General features: G+C 47.3%; 1 protein-coding gene across 5 annotated transcripts in view; it reads left to right on the top strand.

Moving 5' to 3' along the window:
* The window catches only part of LOC126543059 (parathyroid hormone/parathyroid hormone-related peptide receptor-like), a 1,023,923-nt gene that overhangs the window by 796,607 nt on the left and 206,825 nt on the right, over window positions 1-20,491 (top strand). The window lies entirely within an intron of this gene.

Raw genomic sequence — 20,491 nt, 5'->3', positions numbered from 1 at the left:
CTGGCACTCATTTTGTGCATGCAGGATCTGGTGAGGGAAGACTTAAGGCGCGACATGGCAATTCCGTTTTTTACTACTTTGGAATGCTTGGATTGAAAGTTTAGCAACGGTTTCGAAGATATTGGGGAGTACTGCCAACAAACATGATTTTGTTCGAAGACTAAGGAAATGTCAAGAAACTGAATTACGCGTCGCTGAGGAAATTCCTTGGTAAACTTTAATCTTCATCCATAAATTTAAATTGCTCACTTACTGTGGTAGCAGCAGAATTAAATTGCAGAAAATCAGGTAATCATCAGCGTAACGAAATACCTTAAGAACACATTCGCCTAAGGCCTCCTCTAAGCAGTTTCAATCTTGCTTAGGTAAATATCACTAAGAATAGGGGCAACCTTTGAGCAAATACAAATGCCCGATTTCTGCAGAAAAACGCCATCTCTCCACCCAATCAGCGTCGACTTCAAGTACATTGAAAGAATTTCTAGAAAATCTCCCGTGGAAACATCGCATCTGTCAATAAAAGCCGACTCTTGCACTTGTTCTTTAATGCACTCATTTATGGAATTTAGCAACCCGTCATGCGGCAAAGAGTAATATAGGTCTTCGATATCCATACTAATAGATGTGCAATCACCAGGATTCTCCTTTCTCAAGTACTGAACTAGTGCCTGAGAATTACGTAAGCAAAAGGGGTCTGAAAAAGAACTAGTGAAGCTAAGCAGTTCTGTAGGTAACTAGCGACACAGACCTGCCACGTCCCTTTCTCTGACGCTATAGCACGAAAAGAAATTTCTTGCTTATGGGTCTTGGCCAAGAAAAACAGTTCTAAGGTGAGGGCTTTAGCTTTCTGGACATTACAGACAACCCTATCAAGATTATGTCTTGACAAGAGGTCAACAGCATGTTGCTTAACTACCGAAGGCTTGAGTTTTACTGACTGTAAATTCTTTTCTATGGCTGAAATCGCTTTTTCTGAAAACATGTCATCTTGCATAATTACGAAATAACCTTCCTTCTCAGATATTACTGGTCTAAGTTTATGCGCCACAAGGTAATCAACTAACGGTCGGACAGGGTCAGACGCCTTAAAATGAGAATTTGATTGTTTAACGCTAGCAATGCAATCCGAAATACAACGCGAGCGTTCTTCTTCCGGGACGATCTGGTTATGCAGTGTGGTATGCTTAAAACGTCAACGTGTTATCATCATCATCATCATCATCAGCCTGGTTACGCCCACTGCAGGGCAAAGGCCTCTCCCATACTTCTCCAACTGCCCCGGCCATGTACTAATTGTGACCATGTTGACCCTCCAAACTTCCTAATCTCATCTGCCCACCTAACTTTCTGTCGCCCCCTGCTACGCTTCCCTTCCCTCGGAATCCAGTCCGTAACCCTTAATGACCATCGGTTATCTTCCCTCCTCATTACATGTCCTGCCCATGCCCATTTCTTTTTCTTGATTTCAACTAAGATGTCAGTAAGGCGCGTTTGTTCCCTCACCCAATCTGCTCTTTTCTTATCCCTTAATGTTACACCTATCATTCTTCTTTCCATAGCTCCTTGCGTCGTCCTCAATTTAAGTAGAACCCTTTTCGTAAGCCTCCAGGTTTCTGCCCCGTACGTGAGTACTGGTAAGACACAGCTGTTATAAACTTTTCTCTTGAGGGATAATGGTAACCTGCTGTTCATGATCTCAGAATGCCTGCCAAATGCACCCCAGCCCATTCTTATTCTTCTGATTATTTCACTCTCATGATCCGGATCAGCAGTCACTACCTGTCCTAAGTAGATGTATTCCCTTACCACTTCCAGTGCCTCGCTACCTATCGTAAACTGCTGTTCCCTTCCGAGACTGTTAAACATTACTTTAGTTTTCTGCAGATTAATTTTTAGTCCCACCCTTCTGCTCTGCCTCTCCAGGTCAGTGAGCATGCATTGCAGTTGGTCCCCTGAGTTAATAAGCAAGGCAATATCATCAGCGAAGCGCAAGTTACTAAGGTATTCTCCATTTACTCTTATCCCCAATTCTTCCCAATCCAGGTCTCTGAATACCTCCTGTAAACATGCTGTGAATAGCATTGGAGAGATCGTATCTCCCTGCCTGACGCCTTTCTTTATAGGGATTTTGTTGCTTTCTTTATGGAGGGCTACAGTGGCTGTGGAGCCGCTATAGATATCTTTCAGTATTTTTACGTACGGCTCGTCTACACCCTGATTCCGCAATGCCTCCATGACTGCTGAGGTTTCGACTGAATCAAACGCTTTCTCATAATCAATGAAAGCTATATATAATGGTTGGTTATATTCCGCACATTTCTCTATCACCTGATTGATAGTGTGAATATGATCTATTGTTGAGTAGCCTTTACGGAGTCCTGCCTGGTCCTTTGGTTGACGGAAGTCTAAGGTGTTCCTGATTCTATTTGCTATTACCTTAGTAAGTACTTTGTAGGCAACGGACAGTAAGCTGATCGGTCTATAATTTTTCAAGTCTTTGGCGTCCCCTTTCTTATGGATTAGGATTATGTTAGCGTTTTTCCAAGATTCCGGTACGCTCGAGGTCATGAGGCATTGTGTATACAGGGTGGCCAGTTTTTGTAGAACAATCTGCCCACCGTCCTTCAACAAATCTGCTGTTACCTGATCCTCCCCAGCGGCCTTCCCCCTTTGCATAGCTCTCAAGGCTTTCCTTACTTCTTCCGGCGTTACTTGTGGGATTTCGAATTCCTCTAGACTATTCTCTCTTCCATTATCATCGTGGGTTCCACTCGTACTGTATAAATCTCTATAGAACTCCTCAGCCACATGAACTATCTCATCCATATTAGTAATGATATTGCCGGCTTTGTCTCTTAACGCATACATCTGATTCTTGCCAATTCCTAGTTTCTTCTTCTCTGCTTTTAGGCTTCCTCCGTTCCTGAGAGCTTGTTCAATTCTATCCATATTATACTTCCTTATGTCAGCTGTCTTACGCTTGTTGATTAACTTCGAAAGTTCTGCCAGTTCTATTCTAGCTGTAGGGTTAGAGGCTTTCATACATTGGCGTTTCTTGATCAGATCTTTCGTCTCCTGCGATAGCTTACTGGTATCCTGTCTAACAGAGTTACCGCCGACTTCTATTGCACACTCCTTAATGATGCCCACAAGATTGTCGTTCATTGCTTCAACACGAAGGCCCTCTTCCTGAGTTAGAGCCGAATACCTGTTCTGTAGCTTGATCTGGAATTCCTCTATTTTCCCTCTTACCGCTAACTCATTGATCGGCTTCTTATGTACCAGTTTCTTCCGTTCCCTTCTCAGGTCTAGGCTAATTCGAGTTCTTACCATCCTGTGGTCACTGCAGCGCACCTTACCGAGCGCGTCCACATCTTGTATAATGCCAGGGTTAGCGCAGAGTATGAGGTCTATTTCATTTCTAGTCTCGCCGTTCGGGCTCCTCCACGTCCACTTTCGGCTATCCCGCTTGCGGAACAAGGTATTCATTATCCGCATATTATTCTGTTCCGCAAACTCTACTAATAACTCACCCCTGCTATTCCTAGTGCCTATGCCGTATTCCCCCACTGCCTTGTCTCCTGCTTGCTTCTTGCCTACCTTGGCATTGAAATCGCCCATCAGTATAGTGTATTTTGTTTTCAATCTACCCATCGCCGATTCCACGTCTTCATAGAAGCTTTCGACTTCCTGGTCATCATGACTGGATGTAGGCCTGTACAACCTTCATTTTGTACCTCTTATTAAGTTTCAGAACAAGACATGCCACCCTCTCGTTAATGCTATAGAGCTCCTGTATGTTACCAGCTATATTCTTATTAATCAGGAATCCGACTCCTAGTTCTCGTCTCTCCGCTAAGCCCCGGTAGCACAGGACGTGCCCGCTTCTGAGCACTGTATATGCTTCTTTTGGCCTCCTAACTTCACTGAGCCCTATTATATCCCATTTGCTGCCCTCTAATTCTTCCAATAGCACTGCTAGACTCGCCTCACTAGATAACGTTCTAGCGTTAAACGTTGCCAGGTTCATATTCCAATGGCGGCCTGTCCGGAGCCAGGGATTCTTAGCACCCTCTGCAGCGTCGCAGGTCTGACCGCCGCCGTGGTCAGTTGCTTCGCAGCTGCTGGGGACTGAGGGCCGGGGTTTGATTGTTGTGTTCATATAGGAGGTTGTGGCCAAGTACTGCACCAGAGTGGCCAATCCTGCTCTCGTCAGGGAGTGCGCGTTACCGGTTCTGGTCACCGGGATCAGGCCACACTCCAGGCCTGTTTATGCAATTTTATCAACACGCGGACTTTTTTTTTTTAATCCGGTGGAAAATTGCGCGGCACCGGGATTCGAACCACGGACCTCTTGCACGCGAAGCGGGTGTTCTACCTCTACGCCACCGCTGCAACGTGTTATATGTTAGGCTTAAAACAGTGCTTAGGGCCTAAAGCAAGGGTTCTTCTATGGTTATCACTTACGATGGCGTCTCCAAGAACCAGTACGTTATTTGACGGTGAATTATTAGGAAGGTGTTTCCTCTTACTTTGTTGAAGTAAGAGGAAACACCTTCCTGAGGTTTTTCTGGAAGGTATTTCTGGAAGGTGCTTCTGGAGACACCTTCCAGAAGGCGGTGTTTCAAGTGCCAGAGGTTCGGGCATGCATCTCAGTCATGCAGAGGAAAGAAAACATGCGCGAAGTGTAGTGCCAACGACCATTCATCTGACAACTGCAATGCTCCCGCACAATGTGTCAATTGCAAGGGCGATCATCCTGCTTACTCGCGGAGCTGCCCTTGCTTGAAAATAGAAAAACAAATAATTGTAGTCACAGTAAAGAAAGAGATTTCATTCTGCGAAACGAGATAAAGGCTAGGGCACTTACATCAAGCAAGCTATGCCAGTGTGACGCGGCAGGGGGCAGCGTCACACCGGCCTCAGGAATCTACAGGGTCCACGTCCGGTACCCCTGTAGAAACCCCAACCGCCCCCTTGGTGGCTGCAGCCAGTGCTGCTACATCAGCAACGAAGACGGCCCAGCAGACCACAGTGGCGCAGGGTCCGAAGTTGAACCGTACCCCACGGCCCGAGACGCGCGTCTCGGCGCCTGGCTCTCGATCGTCCAGCGCCTCGGAAAAGGCGATGGAGGTCGATCCGAAAACCCCGGCGTCATTGACGCCAAAAGACCCGCGTTTCTTGGAGCACTTACAAAAGGATAAGAATATTATACCTTCGCTGAGAAAAGGAAAAGTAACCTGAAAGGTTACCGCCTTTCATAAGAGTAATGAGCTTTTAAATGCATGTCACCTACAACTCGTAAGCTCACACACACAAGTAACTTTTTTTTCCAATCCCAATAACATGGCTTTCATCATTAATTGGAATTGCAGAGGCCTAATTCACAATCTAGGTGACATCAAAGACATTATAAATAAGTTATCACCAGTGGCATTCTGCCTTCAAGAAACGAACCTAGGACCAGAGCATACATATTTTCTTAAAGGCTTTACAGTCATCAGAAAGGACCGCGAGCGCTCCAGTCGTCTATCAGGAGGTGTCGCTATTGTCGTTCAAGGCGGCATCCCTATACGGAACGTTTCACTAACTACTGCGTTTGAAGCAGTCGCTGTCACCGTTTTAACTTTTAAGACTGTCACCATCTGTTCGTTGTACATCCCTCCCATACCCATTTCACAATTTGAGACATAGAAAATTTAATTAGCCAGCTGCCAGAGCCTTTTGTTTTAGTTGGAGATTTTAAGGCTCATTGGACTCTTTCGGGCAGCGGTAAGAATGACCACAGAGGACAACTTATCGAAGATATTGTTTTAACAAACAACATCTGTCTTTTAAATTTAGGTGCGCTAACTCATTTTTCGCCGACTTCACGTACTTTTAGCTGCACTGATTTAGCATTTTGCTCTCCGGACATTTTTAACGATTTTAAATGGGATGTACTGAAGACATCATGTGGCAGTGATCATCTACCTGCAATAATCAACCTCACATCAACGCTACCCATTATATCTCACAAACCGCGCCGTTGGAAACTACAAATGGTAGACTGGGCTGTTTTTACGGAAAGTGCCAGGCTGGAGGAACTTATTTTAACAGACCTAAGCATTGAGGAAATTAATGAAAAGTTTACCAATTGCATAATTTCTGCAGCTGGAAAGGCCATTCCGTAATCTTCTGACGTGCTTCGGAAAAACCTGAATCCTTGGTGGACACGTGAATGCACCGTAGCAAAAAAGCAGCAAAACAAGGCTGGGGGAATTTTACGCAGATACCAAACACAAAACAATTTTCTCAATTTCAAACAAGCCAAAGCGAAAGCCCGATTTATTCGGAGACAGGCGGAAGAATTGTCTTGGCAGAAATATGTATCTACAATTAATAGCACCGTCACATCCAAAAGGATGTGGGACCAGGTCAGGAAGATTAAGGGGGACTACTCACCATACACGATACCCATACTCACACCTTCAGGCACCAGAAAACACTACAAGAACAAGCGAATATACTTGGGGAACATTTCTATAACGTCTCTAGCTCGGCTAATTATAGCAACAGGTTCTTCAAAAACGAACTGTCGGCAGAAAAAGAGAAACTACCAACTACTTGTATGTCAAGGGACGAATACAACGCTCCATTTACGTTACAAGAGCTTAACAGGGTTCTCTGTACTGGCAAGAAAACTGCAGTTGGCCCTGACCGGATCCATTATTCCATGCTTGCACACCTGTCCCCAGCATCCATAGATGCTCTCCTTAAATTTTTAAAGAAATATTTGAACCGGAAGCATGCCAAAAAGTAGGAAAAACGCAATAGTTGTGCCTTTTTTAAAAACAGGTAAATCCCCCACATCCCCAAGCAGCTTTCGACCCATTGCCCTGACAAGCTGTTTGGCGAAAACATGTGAAAGTATCGTAAATGCCAGTTTAACTTTCACGCTTCATATACGGAACTCCATTGATTCTCATCAGTGCGGCTATAAAAAAGGGTGTTCAACGACAGACCACCTCGCCCGACTTGAACACGAAATACATGAGGCATTAGTACACAAACAGAACCGCCTGGCAGTGTGCTTCGATTTAGAAAAAGCGTATGACACCACGTGGAGCTTTGGAATCTTACGTGACCTCGCCGCGTTAGGAATCCGTGGCAAAATGCTAAACTGTATCGCAGATTTTATGTCCAACAGAAGATTCCAAATCCGTCTAGGCACTGCACTCTCGCGCACGTTTATCCAAGAAAATGGCGTGCCACAAGGTTGCGTACTTAGCACAACACTCTTTATAGTAAAAATGAACTCTATCAACAAAGTCATTCCCACCTCTGTTATGCACTCCATATAGTCGATGAGCTGCAAATAGCGTGCCGCGCCTCAAACTTACCAACATGTGAAAGGCAGCTCCAGATAACAATAAACTAATGGAGTGGGCTGAGAAAAGTGGCTTCCGCTTCCCTACTCAGAAAACTGTTGCAGTGCTATTTTCGCAAAAACGAGGGCTGTACTTAGACCCGGATTTAAAATTGAATGATGTTGCGCTGCCGGTAAAACAAGAATATAAATTCTTGGGAGTAATCTTTGACAAAATCTAAACTTCCTTGCCCACACTAAAGCACTAAAGATTAAGGCAAATAAAGCATCGAATATCCTCAGAGTGTTATCTCATAGCACTGGGGTTCCGACCGAACGTGTCTTTTACGTATTTACCGGTCTCTTGTTCGTGGCCTTTTAGACTACGGCTCCATTGTTTACGGCTCAGCCAGACAGTCCTACATCCAACGACTTGATCCAGTGCATAACCTTGGACTGCGACTGGCCAGTGGTGCCTTCAGAACCTCACCTATTCAAAGTTTATATGTTGAGTGTAATGAACCCTCATTACAGCAGCGCAGAGCATTACTCACATTCTCTTACATACTCAGAATTCAGTCATCACCGCAACACATATGCGAAAACATCCTCACACAATGCAACTCACGCCTACACTATACAAATAAGCCGAATATGATTAAGCCTGTTGTCCTGCGATATGAGGAATATCTCCGGGATTACGACATTCCTCGCGAAGTGCTCCAGGTTGCCAGAAAGCCAAAGCGTTTGCCCCCGTGGCACGACTTTCAACCGTTGTGTGACTGGACATTACCACATTTAAAGAAGAAAGACACCCCACGCGAACACATTATACAAGAATTCCGTGTTCTTCAGGACAAATATCAAAATAACATGTAATATTACACTGATGGCTCTAAAACGAAAGAACACGTGGGTGTGGAGGTCGTAACGGAAAATTGGGAAAAAAAGTATTCGATTGTCACAACATGCCTCTGTTTTCACGGCCGAAGTTTTTGCTATATGTGTTGTTGTTAAAAAGATTATCGCTGATAAACACAAAAATGCAGTCATATACACAGATTCTTTAAGCACACTGAAGGCTCTACATCTGAAATCTGAGTATGAACCCCTGATTGGAGACATTTTAAACATGGTGGCTTTTAACGAATACGGGAGGTCAATTCATTTCTGCTGGGTCCCAAGCCATGTTGGGATACCGGTAACGAAGCAGCTGATAGATACGCAGTGATGGCAGCGCACAAAGAAATTACAAACACAACACTCCCATATAATGATAACATCTGTGCAATTAGAAAATCCTTCACGGTAAAATGGCAGTGCGAATGGGACCGTTGTGCCGACAACAAGCTACATCTCACGAAACCCATAGTTGGCGAGTGGAAGTCATGCTATCATCAGGAGCGGTTCATCGAAGTAGTTTTATGCCGACTACGCATTGGGCACACACACCTCACACACAATTACTTACTTACGAAAGAAGACACACCAACATGCGAGAAATGTCAACAGCCACTAACAGTTATGCACATATTACTCACTTGTACGCAGAATGAAACACATGTGCACAGACGAACACTTTTGCACAAATTATATCAACTACACATACCTTTACACCCTGCTCTAATTTTAGGTGATGATCCACTGGTCCCATTATGTGACGTCCGTAAATTTCTAGACGACACTGGATTTTTACATAAATATAGATTACTAACACAGGTTTTTTCTTCATAAACTGGTTTTTAAAACACCTCGTGTTTGGCGCAGCATAGCCTTAGCTGCTTTCGCGCCATTAAACCCCATTTAACTAACTATCTTTACCAGGATAACAGGGGATGCCCACGGGCTTTTCGATTGCTGGATGATGTCGTCACGCAGCATTTCGTCGACTTGCTCTCTTATAGCTTCACGTTCTCGCAGCGAAACTCGGTAACGGCTCTGGCGGAGTGGTCGAGCGCACTCCTCGGTGATTATGCGATGCTTGGCGACTGCTGTTTGTCGAATCCTCGATGACGTCGAAAAGCAGCCTTTGTATCGTCGGAGCAGACTTCTGAGCTGCTGTTGCTTAATCACGGGGAGACTCGGATTAATGTCGTAGTCTGGTTCGGGAACCATGGTCGTCAGGGTAGATGCGGCGCAATCCGAGAGGACAAACGCATTACTGTTTTCCAGAATTTCCTCGATGTACGCGATCGTCGTGCCCTTGTTCACGTGCTTGAACTCCTGGCTGAAGTTTGTCAGCAACACTTCAGTTTTCCCTCCATGCAGTCGAGCGATCCCTCTTGCGACGCAAATTTCACGGTCTAGCAGTAGTCATTGGTCGCCTTCGATGACCCCTTCTACGTCAGCGGGTGTTTCGGTGCCGACCGAAATAACAATGCTGGAGCGAAGCGGAATGCTTACTTGATCTTCGAGCACACTCAAGGCGTGGTGACTACGAGGGCTCTCCGGCGGTATCACTTTATCTTCCGACAGCGTTATTTACTTCGACTTCAGGTCGATGATTGCGTCGTGTTGGTTCAGGAAGTCCATACAGAGAATGACGTCTCGTGAACACTGTTGCAGAATAACGAAGGTGGCAGGGTAAGTCCGGTCATGAATGGTTATTGCCGTGCCGATTCCAGTCGGCGTGATGAGGTGTCCTCCAGCGGTCCGAATTTGAGGGCCTTCCCATGCGGTCTTAACTTTCTTAAACTGGGCGGCGATTGTCCACTCATTACGGAGTAATCAGCCCCTGTGTCCACTAAGGCGGTGACTGCGTGGCCATCGAGAAGCACGTCGAGGTCGGTGGTTCTTTGTCTGGCGTTGCAGTTAGGTCTTCGCGTCGGATCACGGCTGCGTCGTGTTGAACTGAAGTTGGAACGTCGCGTCGTCAAGTCGTCTTTCGTCGGTGTAGTCTTGGCTTCCTGACTTCGTCGGGACGGCGGCGTGTCGTTATTATGTCGTCGAGATGGTCTCTTCGTCGTCTTCGTCGGCGGCGGAGGATCTTCGTCAGTTCGACGAACAGCAACCGCACCTCCATCGGTTGCTGCTTTTAGTTTTCCGGATATGGGCTCACAGAGCGGCCCCGTGCTGGGCCAGTGTATGGACGGCGCTGCGGCGGCAGGTAGCGGCCTGGTGACGGCGACCGGTCGTCGAGGGTTCCACTGAGTGGCGGCGAGGTAGTCGGCGATGTCACGAGGGCGTTCACCTTCCCTCGGGCGCTGTGCGTTGACCGCGAAGCCTCGCAATCCCAGGTCGCGGTATGGGCATCGGCGGTACACATGGCCGGCTTCGCCGCAGTGGTAGCAGAGCGGGCGGTGGTCGGGGGCTCGCCAAATGTCCGTCTTCCTCGCGTAGGTGCGCTGGGCGACGGGTGGGCGTGCTGGCGCCGGTGGCGGACGACGGTATTGCGGCGTTACAGGGCCCTGGCGCGGTCGTGGAGGGGGACCTTGACGGCGGGCGCCGGCGGCGTAGGTCATCGCTTCTGGCTAGGGCTGCGATGATTGTGGTTGTACCTCGGGAACTCCGAGCGATCGCTGGACTTCTTCTTTGACAATTTCGGTGATTGAGGCCACTTGAGGTTGTGATGAAGGGAAGAGTTTTTTGAAGCTCCTCTCATACGACTGCCCGGGCGGTCTCGCGCAGCTCGTCGGTGGCCATTGATTGAACTCCGGCGTAGTTTGTTGGCTTGGTGCGTCGGTCGAATTGCCGGTTGGGCAATTCCAGTGTCTTCTCGATGTTCGTCGCCTCACGAAGAAACTCGTCGACGGTCTTCGGTGGGCTTCTTACCAATCCGGCGAAAAGTTCCTCCTTTACACCACGCATCAGTAGGCGGACTTTCTTCTCCTCTGACATTTCAGGGTCGGCGTAGCGGAACAGACGACTCATTTCCTCAGTGAAGATCGCGATCGTCTCTGAGGCTTTGGTAGGCCTGCTATATGTGCTCTGTTTTCCTTATGCACAATAAAGATTGTATTGTATTGTCTCATTCGGCAGCTGCGCTCTGGTCTCCAGTAGAGCTTGGGCTCACTCTTTTCGCACGACGCTTGTAAATGTTTGCAGGAAGCCGCTTCGGAACAGGTCCCACGTCGTCAGCGTGGCTTCTCGATTTTCGAACCACGTCCTGGCGGCGTCCTCCAATGCGAAATAGACGTGTCGCAGCTTGTCGTCGCTTGCCCAGCTGTTAAACGTAGGGACCCTCTCATACGTTTCCAGCCAGATTTCCGGGTCGTCAAATGTGGAACCGCGGAATGTCGGTGGTTCCCTGGGCTGCTGCAGCACGATGGGGGACGCTGGGGCTGCCATTGGGGTTGCCTTGGCCACAATCTTCTTGGTCTTCTCAGGTAGAAGGCCGTGCTCCGGGGGCAGCTGTTGAAGACGGCGGCTTGCTCGATGGTCCGGGACTACGTTGCTCTCTTTGCGGTCCGGGCTTGGATCACGGCTTGTCGGGGGCGTCCGGTACATGAACAAAAAGCACCTCCACCAGAGGCCACATGGTGGTGACGTTGAAGAACACAGTAACAATACTCTGAACGACAAAACTAACTTTTATTGGGCAAACCTGTGCCCACAAGACAGGCTACACTTATAGCACAACGATAGCGGCGAATACGGCCGGGGATCGTCGAAAATCTGATCAGCGGGTCAAGCGCGGCGGCTTTTATAGATCAGTCGTCGAATGTTCCTGATTAACCACTGGGACCCGCGTGTCTTCCACAAAGTTCTGCACTATTCGCGTCGCGCATACATGTAATCAGATTACACAAGTTGCGGTGAAAGACAGTGAACGGAACCATCGATAACATTCCAGAAACTTCTTTTACATGCAGGCGCGTCCTGCGCTGTGCGGTAACATTTGTTAGGCGGCGAAACCTGATCGCCCGATAAAGATAAGTACACGTGTCAATAGTGTAGCAGTGGCCACTGTGGCTGAGCGCCTAAAGAAGTCGGTTTCGAGAGGGACGGACGTGATTACAGAAAGCAGAATTAGCAAAAAAAGAATAGTGGCTATGCCGTATATTCATTCAGTGTCGCACAGGCTTAAAAAAGGTGCAAGTAGATATGATTTTGTGATGCTTTCACTGCTCCCAATAAGCTAGGCAAGATATGCGCTGCCGTACACAGAAGAAAGGAGCGGGTAAAAGGCAAGAAACGAACAGATATTTTTCCAGTGAAACACAATAATAACAACAGTTTTGCTGACTGTCGTATGGGTGTGGTTTATAAAATTCCCCTTAGCTGTGGTCAGTTATACGTAGGTCAAACGGGACGGTGTATCAATCAGAGGTTAATGCAACATAAAAGGTCGTTAACCGGTGGATCGCTTTCTAATCTTTCGCTACATTGCCGAGATTGTAACTGCACGCCAGAGTTAGATGAATGCGCGATATTGTACAGGCATAAGAATGAAGATACGCCTCTTATGGTAGAGGCATGGCATATCTATAATGGTGGAAGTGCGTGTGTGAGTCAGCCTTCGATTGCTTGACATAAGCAAGTGATTAAGTGCCTTAACGGTTATCTCTCACGTAGACCTGCACGTGTAACCGACTGACACGTGGTGTTACCATTCCTGAGCATGCGCAGATGAGTTTTGTGTCTTTCTTTTTTCGCCTCAGTGCTCCCTTGAGCTGATAGTCGACGTTCGTGTTGTCCACTTCTCTACTCTTGTGTCCTGTCTGCACGCCTCACTTCTTTTTTGCATAATGAATCCTTACCAACTAGCTCAGCTTTCTGTCGTTCGCAACTTCGCAGCGGACGTCACGTATAGCTGCGCCACGATCACCGACTAAGCGACAACGTCTCAGTAAACTGTGCCTGCGGTCATCCTGGTCCATCGACGACATCTGGAAACATATTGTGCCACGCATGGTTCTCACATCGAGGAATGCCTTGACATGTACGAGCGAGTCTGCTGCAACAATATGTGGGATCAGATGGTGATGCTAAAGAACCCCATATTCTGTAATCGAGGAACCGTGCGAAAATGGCATTAGACACATGTTGTTTACCTAGCTATCTGGGACGTCTGTAAAGAGAAACTGCGAGACCTGTTTGGCCGACCTATCGGTCGTCGGCTGGCATGAAAACAGCGCTTGGATGCCGCAATAAGATGTCAACAGAATCTTATGATGCTTAGATACAGGATGTGCTAGCGCTCGGCCGCAAGGACGAGAACAAGAGGACAGAAGCAAAGTTGGCAGCATCTTAAAAGGCATAGCAGATGATGCCTTCAACCTTCGCCTGTGCAAGAACTGGGCGACGGTGGATGCAAATGCCAAAGAGTGTCGACGCTTTGAACAAGCGAAGAGCCGCCGAATCGCGGAAACGTTCGACAGACTTTCAACTACCGCCGCGACATCTTCGTGTGAAGACCCACCGCAGTTAACTCCGTTGCCGGAGTCACAATACATAACACGCATTTTCGCCGCGATCTGGAGGCTATGTCTCCGACTCCAGTTCGCTCTGACCTACGAGACAGCCTGCACTCCATCGCGCTGATACAATCGGTTCTTCGTGAGGCGATAACAGGTTTTGGACTTCCGTCCCTCTACCCGGTTTGGTCGTCCAACGCTTATCACTATCCTCCGGCTGCTTTCTCCAAGACGCAAAGCTATCTCCTGCCCCCTCGCAACCCGGCTGATGGGCGAACAGAGGATGGTAAGCCCGTATGTTCTCATTGTTTCCGAACTGGACATATTGCCCGTCACTGCCGCATTCGCTGGTCGTCTCCTCGATGACCTTGCCGGAACTACTACCGTCAAGCACCAGGTCCTGGTACTTTCTCGCCCTACATGCCGCCTCAGAACCCTAAGGCGGTTAGCGCGGGGTGGACGAGGAGCGTTGCGCCGGCTATGCCGGCTTCGGCTATGCCTCTTTCCAGACCACATGAGTATTCGGTGTCTAGAGGGCTGAGAGAAGCTGGTGTAGAGGCTGCAGTGTATTGGCGCAGCGAGGGGAGTGAAGCGGCGGTAATAGTTGGCGAAGCTAAGAAATTCGCGCAGTTGCCGGGTGGTGGATGCCTTAGAAAACTCACGGATGGCTGTGACGCGGGTGCGAAGTGGACGAATGTCGTGTGCATTGAAGTGATGGCCGAGGAAATCGAGCTCCGTAACGCCGAACTCGCTCTTCGGACCGTTAACGACAAGACCAAACAAGCTGAGTCTTTCGAGCACTTGAAGTATACAGAGCTTGTGAGCTTCGGCGGTGGTGCTGTAGACGAGTATGTCGTCAAGATAGGCAAAGCAGCACGTCAAGCGACGTAATACCTGGTTAACGAAACTCTGAAAGGTCTGAGACGCATTAAGAAGACCGAAAGACACGCGCAGATATTCGAACAGGCCGAACGGTGTTATAATGGCGGTCTTGAAAATATCTGAGGTCTCCATAGGAATCTGGTGCTAGACGTTCACCAGGTAGACTTTGCTGAAAATCGTGCAGCCCTGCAGTGCGGACGTTAAGTCCTGTATGTGAGGTATTGGGTACCGGTCAGGGATAGTGGCCTTGTTGAGCGTATGGTAATCGCCGCAGGGCCGCCATTCACCAGTTTTCTTGGGCACCGTATGGAGCGGCGCGGCACAAGAAGTAGAGGACGTACGAATGAAGGCATGGTCAAGCATGTGCTCAAACTCCTCTTTGGCGACACCTAGACGATCCGGTGTGAGGTGACGAGCCCGAGCAAACGCAGAAGGGTCAGTCGTGACCATAATATGTGTCACGCTGTGAGTTACCGAGGACTGAAAGGAAGGGTGTCGGAAGACGTCAGGAAACTGTGCAAGCATGGCTGATCAAGGGTCGGGAACAGCCACTTGCGCCTGTATAAGCCGAAGCACTGGAACGCGACAGCAGACTGCTTGGAGGACGGTTAGGCTCGCCTCGCAGTCCAAGATGCGCCTGCGTGGCACGTCGACGGCGAGCCTATAGTGCCAGAGGAAGTCGGCTCCAATAATGGGCAGGCACACGGCTGCAATGACAAAGATCCAGTGAAAGGTATGTCTCAGGCCGATGTCAAGACTCACCGACTTTTGTCTGTATATAGGTCCGAGTGGGCGAGCCATTGACGAGATGCGAGGAGGCGAATCAGGAGGATGGCTGCGCTCAGCCAACGTAGGAGGAAGGAGGCGCCTGTGTCGCCGAGATAGCGAACTTTGGTGGCACGGTTTGGTGACACGGTTTTGTGACGTGGAATACGCGCTGGAACTGGGGCAGGAAAAAGCGGCCGCCGTCAGTGTTCAGCCCAACTGTTTTCCGCGTAGGAGCAGGGTTGGCGGTACTGGTTTGAGCAAGAGCCATAGCGACAGTGGTACCAGCAAAAAGCGCAACGGGAGGAGGGGAACGGCGTTCAGAGTGAACTGGGCTGGGACGGCGAGGTCGTGACGCAGAAAGCGGCCAGCGTATTCGGATGGCAGCTACTTCAGCTGTCAATCGGGCTACTTGCCGTGTGAGCTCCTCGTTAGCTTCGCGGAGATGCGCATAGCTGTCGCCAGCGGTTGTGCCGTGGGACGGAGGGTCAGGAGGGTGATGAACTGTGGCCCGGGAGGGAGAACCGACATCCATAATCTTGTCGGCCACCTGGGCCAGGGATTACAACGTCGAGAATGAAGACGCGGTCAGAATCATGCGCACCTGCGGTCGAAGGCGTTGCAGGAAAAGTTCCTGGAGAAGTGTGCTATCAGTTGAAGGAGCCAGGTATCCAGCCAAGGCTTCCACGCAACGCAATAAGACAAAAAATATTTCGCTGTGATAGGCCTAATCGTTGTGGTGGCGGTGTTCTCCATGCTATAAACATGGAAATTGAAAGCTACGCTGTGTTTTATAAAGTCTAGTTTGGAGGCAACATGGTGCTGTCTCAACTTGGATTTTCATAAAGTTGTCACTGGTGTATGTTATCGTCCGCCTTCTGGGTGTTCCACTTTTGTGACGCCCTTCATGATTCCCTTAATCACGTGAACATCATGTTTCCCGGAACGCCGGTATTCTGTCAGGTGATTTCAACGTTCCTAAATTATGGTCAAATTCATACTCATGTTCATCGCCTAACTCCGCTGAAGCGGACTATTTGTTTCACATCTGTTCTGATTTTGGTTTCACACAGTTGGTTCAGTTTCCCACTCGTCTTAAAAATAATACATCTTCAGTTCTTGACCTTGTTTTGACATGATCGCCAGAAATTATATCTTATTTTTCTAATACACCCTGTATCAGTGTTAATGAAATTATTCAAGCAAATATTTTACTGTCATTCTCACGCGCGCGTAAATATCTTAAAACTATACGCGATTATAAAAAAGCTGATTTCGACGCGATTAACAATGAATTGGGCTCCTGTTTAGATGTGTTCTTGTTGGATTACCTTGAATGATCTTCGCAAAGCAACGGGGACTAATTAAAAACAAAAATTTGTGAACTATTGTTTAAATAAATTCTTATCAAGAAAGTTTTTTTTTTTAATACGAGCGCCCTGTGGTACAGCTGATACATAAACCATCTTCCAAACCCTAAGAAAAGGCTCTATCGCGCTTCTCTCAAATCAGGGTCTGATAAACTTTGGTCAGCCCATACATCTGCAACCACAACTTACCTGAAATAAAACGATCAAAGTTTTTCTTCTTTAATCGCATCCTTCCAGCTGTGCTAAAAATAATTCTAGACAATTTTGGAGTGTCATGCATGGCAAGAAACGCAGCGCAATAACTTTGCGAACGACGGAAGGACATCCCGTACCTGACATAGAATGCGCGTCTATCCTAAATGACACATTTATAAAGGCTTTTTCTCGCCCAGTAGGTACCAATGAAGAAAATACCTTGACATTACCTCATCACTTGCCCATGCACGCCAACTTTATTACTTCTGAGGGTATGCGCGCCGTCATTAAGAAATATAAATTTCATCATCATCTGGCATTGACAGCATCAATACGAAATTCTTAAACAACACTGTTGAGTGCTATTCTATTATTCTGGCATGCATTTTTTCACAGCCCCTGCAGCATTCTAACCTTCTGGAAGACTGGCTCGTAGGGAAGATTGTTCCAGTTCACAAGTCTAGGGCCACAAACAATCCATCAAATTTCCGCCCAATTTCACTCACATCTGTTCCATGTAAAATTTTTGAACACATTATATTCACCCCTCTTGTAAATTTTCTTTAGTCGAAGCAGTTTTTTACGCTCTCACAACATTGCTTACGCAAAACGTTTTCTTGCGATACAGATTCTCGTCTTTACTAACAACCTGCATCACTTGCTCGAATCTATATTTTCAATAGATTGTATTTCCTTAAATTATTTTGAAGCATTTGACAACGTTAGTCATCAGTTAATCCTTTTTAAGTAGTAACTGATGGCCAGTTAAATCTAGATCCTAATGTGCTTGACTGGAATCGAGCTTTTCTTTCTAACCGTAGTTAGTTTGTTTCTGCTAATGCTGTTGATTCCGTGTTACAACCAGTGCTACCTGATGTTCTCCAGGAGTCTGTATTCCGACCCTTACTTTTCCTGATTTTCATGGAAGACTTACCGCGTCAAATTTTATCAAAGGTAAGCCTGTTCGCGGATGACTGTAATTTACCAGAAATTAGATAACCAAGAAGAGAAAAAAGTAAGCCAGTCCCTCCTCATGCCGACATTATTTTAAACTCTCATCCTGTAGGTATTGTTTACCGTCTTAAATGCCTCGGTGTGACATTTACTGCACACATGTCCTGGGAATCCAATGTGAACTTACTAGATACAAATCTTGCTCGAATAACTGAAATAATTGGTCGTCTCCGATGCATTCTTTCCTCAAAACTTAAAATACTTATTTATAATTCTCTTTCCTCTTCACATGTTAACTACTGCCAACTTGTCTGGGGTACAACATCTTCGAACCTACAAAAAATTTACGTTATGCAGAAACGATACCTACGCCACGTGTACAATGCTGATTTTAATGCAACAACTGCAGGTTTTTTCCATAGAGCGCATATTATCACGGCTGATAAATTATACCGCTATCGTTATCGGCATTAGTATCCACGATCGCATCTTCTAGGATACTAATACGCAATTGATATCGTGCACCAGATTCTAGCAATGCTTTCATCAATGCTCTGCGTGACGCAATCAACAAAACTATGGAACTCTTCACGGCTGATTTAGTTTAACTTCTTGGGGATTTCAATTGTCCGCTAATGCATTCGACGAATTTATCACCTGCTGGTCACATATTGTCTGAATTTATCAACTTGTCTTTGGATTTCAATCTTTTTCAAGCTGACACGAAACCGACGCGTGGCGTCAGTGTTCTCGATCTTATTCTTAGTACTGCACCTGAAACAATAGATCACATAGAATACTTGGCGTGTTTCAGCCACCACCATTTGCTCCGAATAACAATAAACACAACGCCATCGCTTACAGGTGTAATGAAAAAGCAAATTCGCGACTACAATGAGGGTAATTATAAAAGAAGAATCTCAAAATTTGAAACTTTCTTCGTAAGCACAATGTGGCCATCATTTTATGATAGATCCGTTCAAGAAAACTGGCTAATGTTTAAAAATACACTGTTCGCATTAGTATACAAATATGTTCCACTCGTTAATATAGCGAACGACAAGTTGAACCATTGGCTCATTAAAAAGCTTCAGCGCATGAGGAATAAGAAAGAAATTGGCAGTGGCTTAGCTCGGCTATGCCAGGATATACGTAGCGAAAGCTAAGGCATAGCATAGTTAGACTTGGTTAATCTTGATTGCAAGTCCAGGTTAGTCTGGTTGTCTAGCTATGTTACGGCGTTTAGCTAGTCGTTCCGCGCGCTGTTCGTCTGTTTCCTGGGCGATTCGCTTCCTCTTCATCTCGTTCCGATGTCGATTCCAGGCCTCCTCCTGCTTATCAGAATTATCGCCGTCCATACTGCCGCCTCAACTGTGGTTGCGGCGCACGCGAGCTCTCGTTTTCAATCCTCAGGCATGTTATCGGGCATGCGACGCAGCTGGCGAAGCGAGCGGAGGCGAGCGCTACGACGAAGAACGCGGTGTGACGTGATGTGCCTCCTCGGAGCGCGGCTACGGCTGAATCGCAAGTTCGCGGCCAGTAAAGTTTTCGCTTCAAAAAACGCTTGTATAATACTGTTGCGAAGAGTTGCGAAGAAATGGTTTTATTTAGAGGCGAGGGATGATGATCGTAGCGTGATAGTAGCGCATCTCGGCCTCTCAAACTCCTCGTTCTCTTCGTCTTCTCTTCTTTTCTCTTGCCGTGCCTTTCGTATCTGTTACATTTCCCCGCAAGCAGACGAACCCTGCGGGGTGAGTCAGGATGCACAAGCAGGGTAGAAAGCCTTCAGGCGAGCAATATGAGTCAGCTGAGTTCTGCTTGATCGCCGACCATTGCACAGTAGGTGAGCTATGACGTAAGTGAGTTCGCTCAGGCGGTCCACAACAACAAATGGGCCTGAATATTGTGACAATAACTTTTGGCACAATCCACGCTTGCCTTGCGGTGTCCAAAGAAGAACAAGTCACCTTTTTCCAACGATACTTGTATGCGACGGCCATCGTATCGCTCTTCCGAACGACTTTGCGAGGCCAGCGTACGAAGGCGAGCTATTCGACGGGCTTCTTCGGCGAGACACAGTCTTCGATACAGAATCGTTACTCTGCAGAACGAAGGGTAAGAAAGTGTCGAGAGGGCTTCGCGGTAACCTTGCTTACAGGAGATAAAATGGGCTATAGTTCGTGGTATCGTGTTCCGCCGTGTTGTATGCGTAAGTGATGAAGGGCAGCACGTCGTCCCAGTTCTTATGATTGGAGGAGACGTACATGGCAAGCATGTTGGTCAGCGTTCTGTTTGTCCTTTCAACGAGGCCATTGGTCTGTGGATGATACGGCGTAGAATGACGGAACTGTGAAGTGCACAAACGAAGTAACTCTTCAATGGCATCAGCCGTGAACTGGCGACCACGGTCACTGATGATGACACCTGGTGGGTTATGACGAAGGACCACGGAACGCAACAGGAAGACCGCCACGCAAGCGGCGGTGGAAGACGGTATGGCTGCAGTTTCTGCATACCGTGTAAGTTGGTCTACGCAGACAATTATCCAACGGTTCTTGTTGTTAGATAACGGGAATGGACCCAAAAGGTCAATGCCTACTTGCTCGAACGGCGTCAATGGC

The sequence above is a fragment of the Dermacentor andersoni genome, chromosome 2, assembly GCF_023375885.2.
Source record: "Dermacentor andersoni chromosome 2, qqDerAnde1_hic_scaffold, whole genome shotgun sequence".
In the NCBI taxonomy this organism is placed as follows: Eukaryota; Metazoa; Arthropoda; class Arachnida; order Ixodida; family Ixodidae; genus Dermacentor; species Dermacentor andersoni.
The sequence above is the reverse complement of the archived record's forward strand: the minus strand, read 5'-3'. Positions and strand labels throughout refer to the sequence as shown.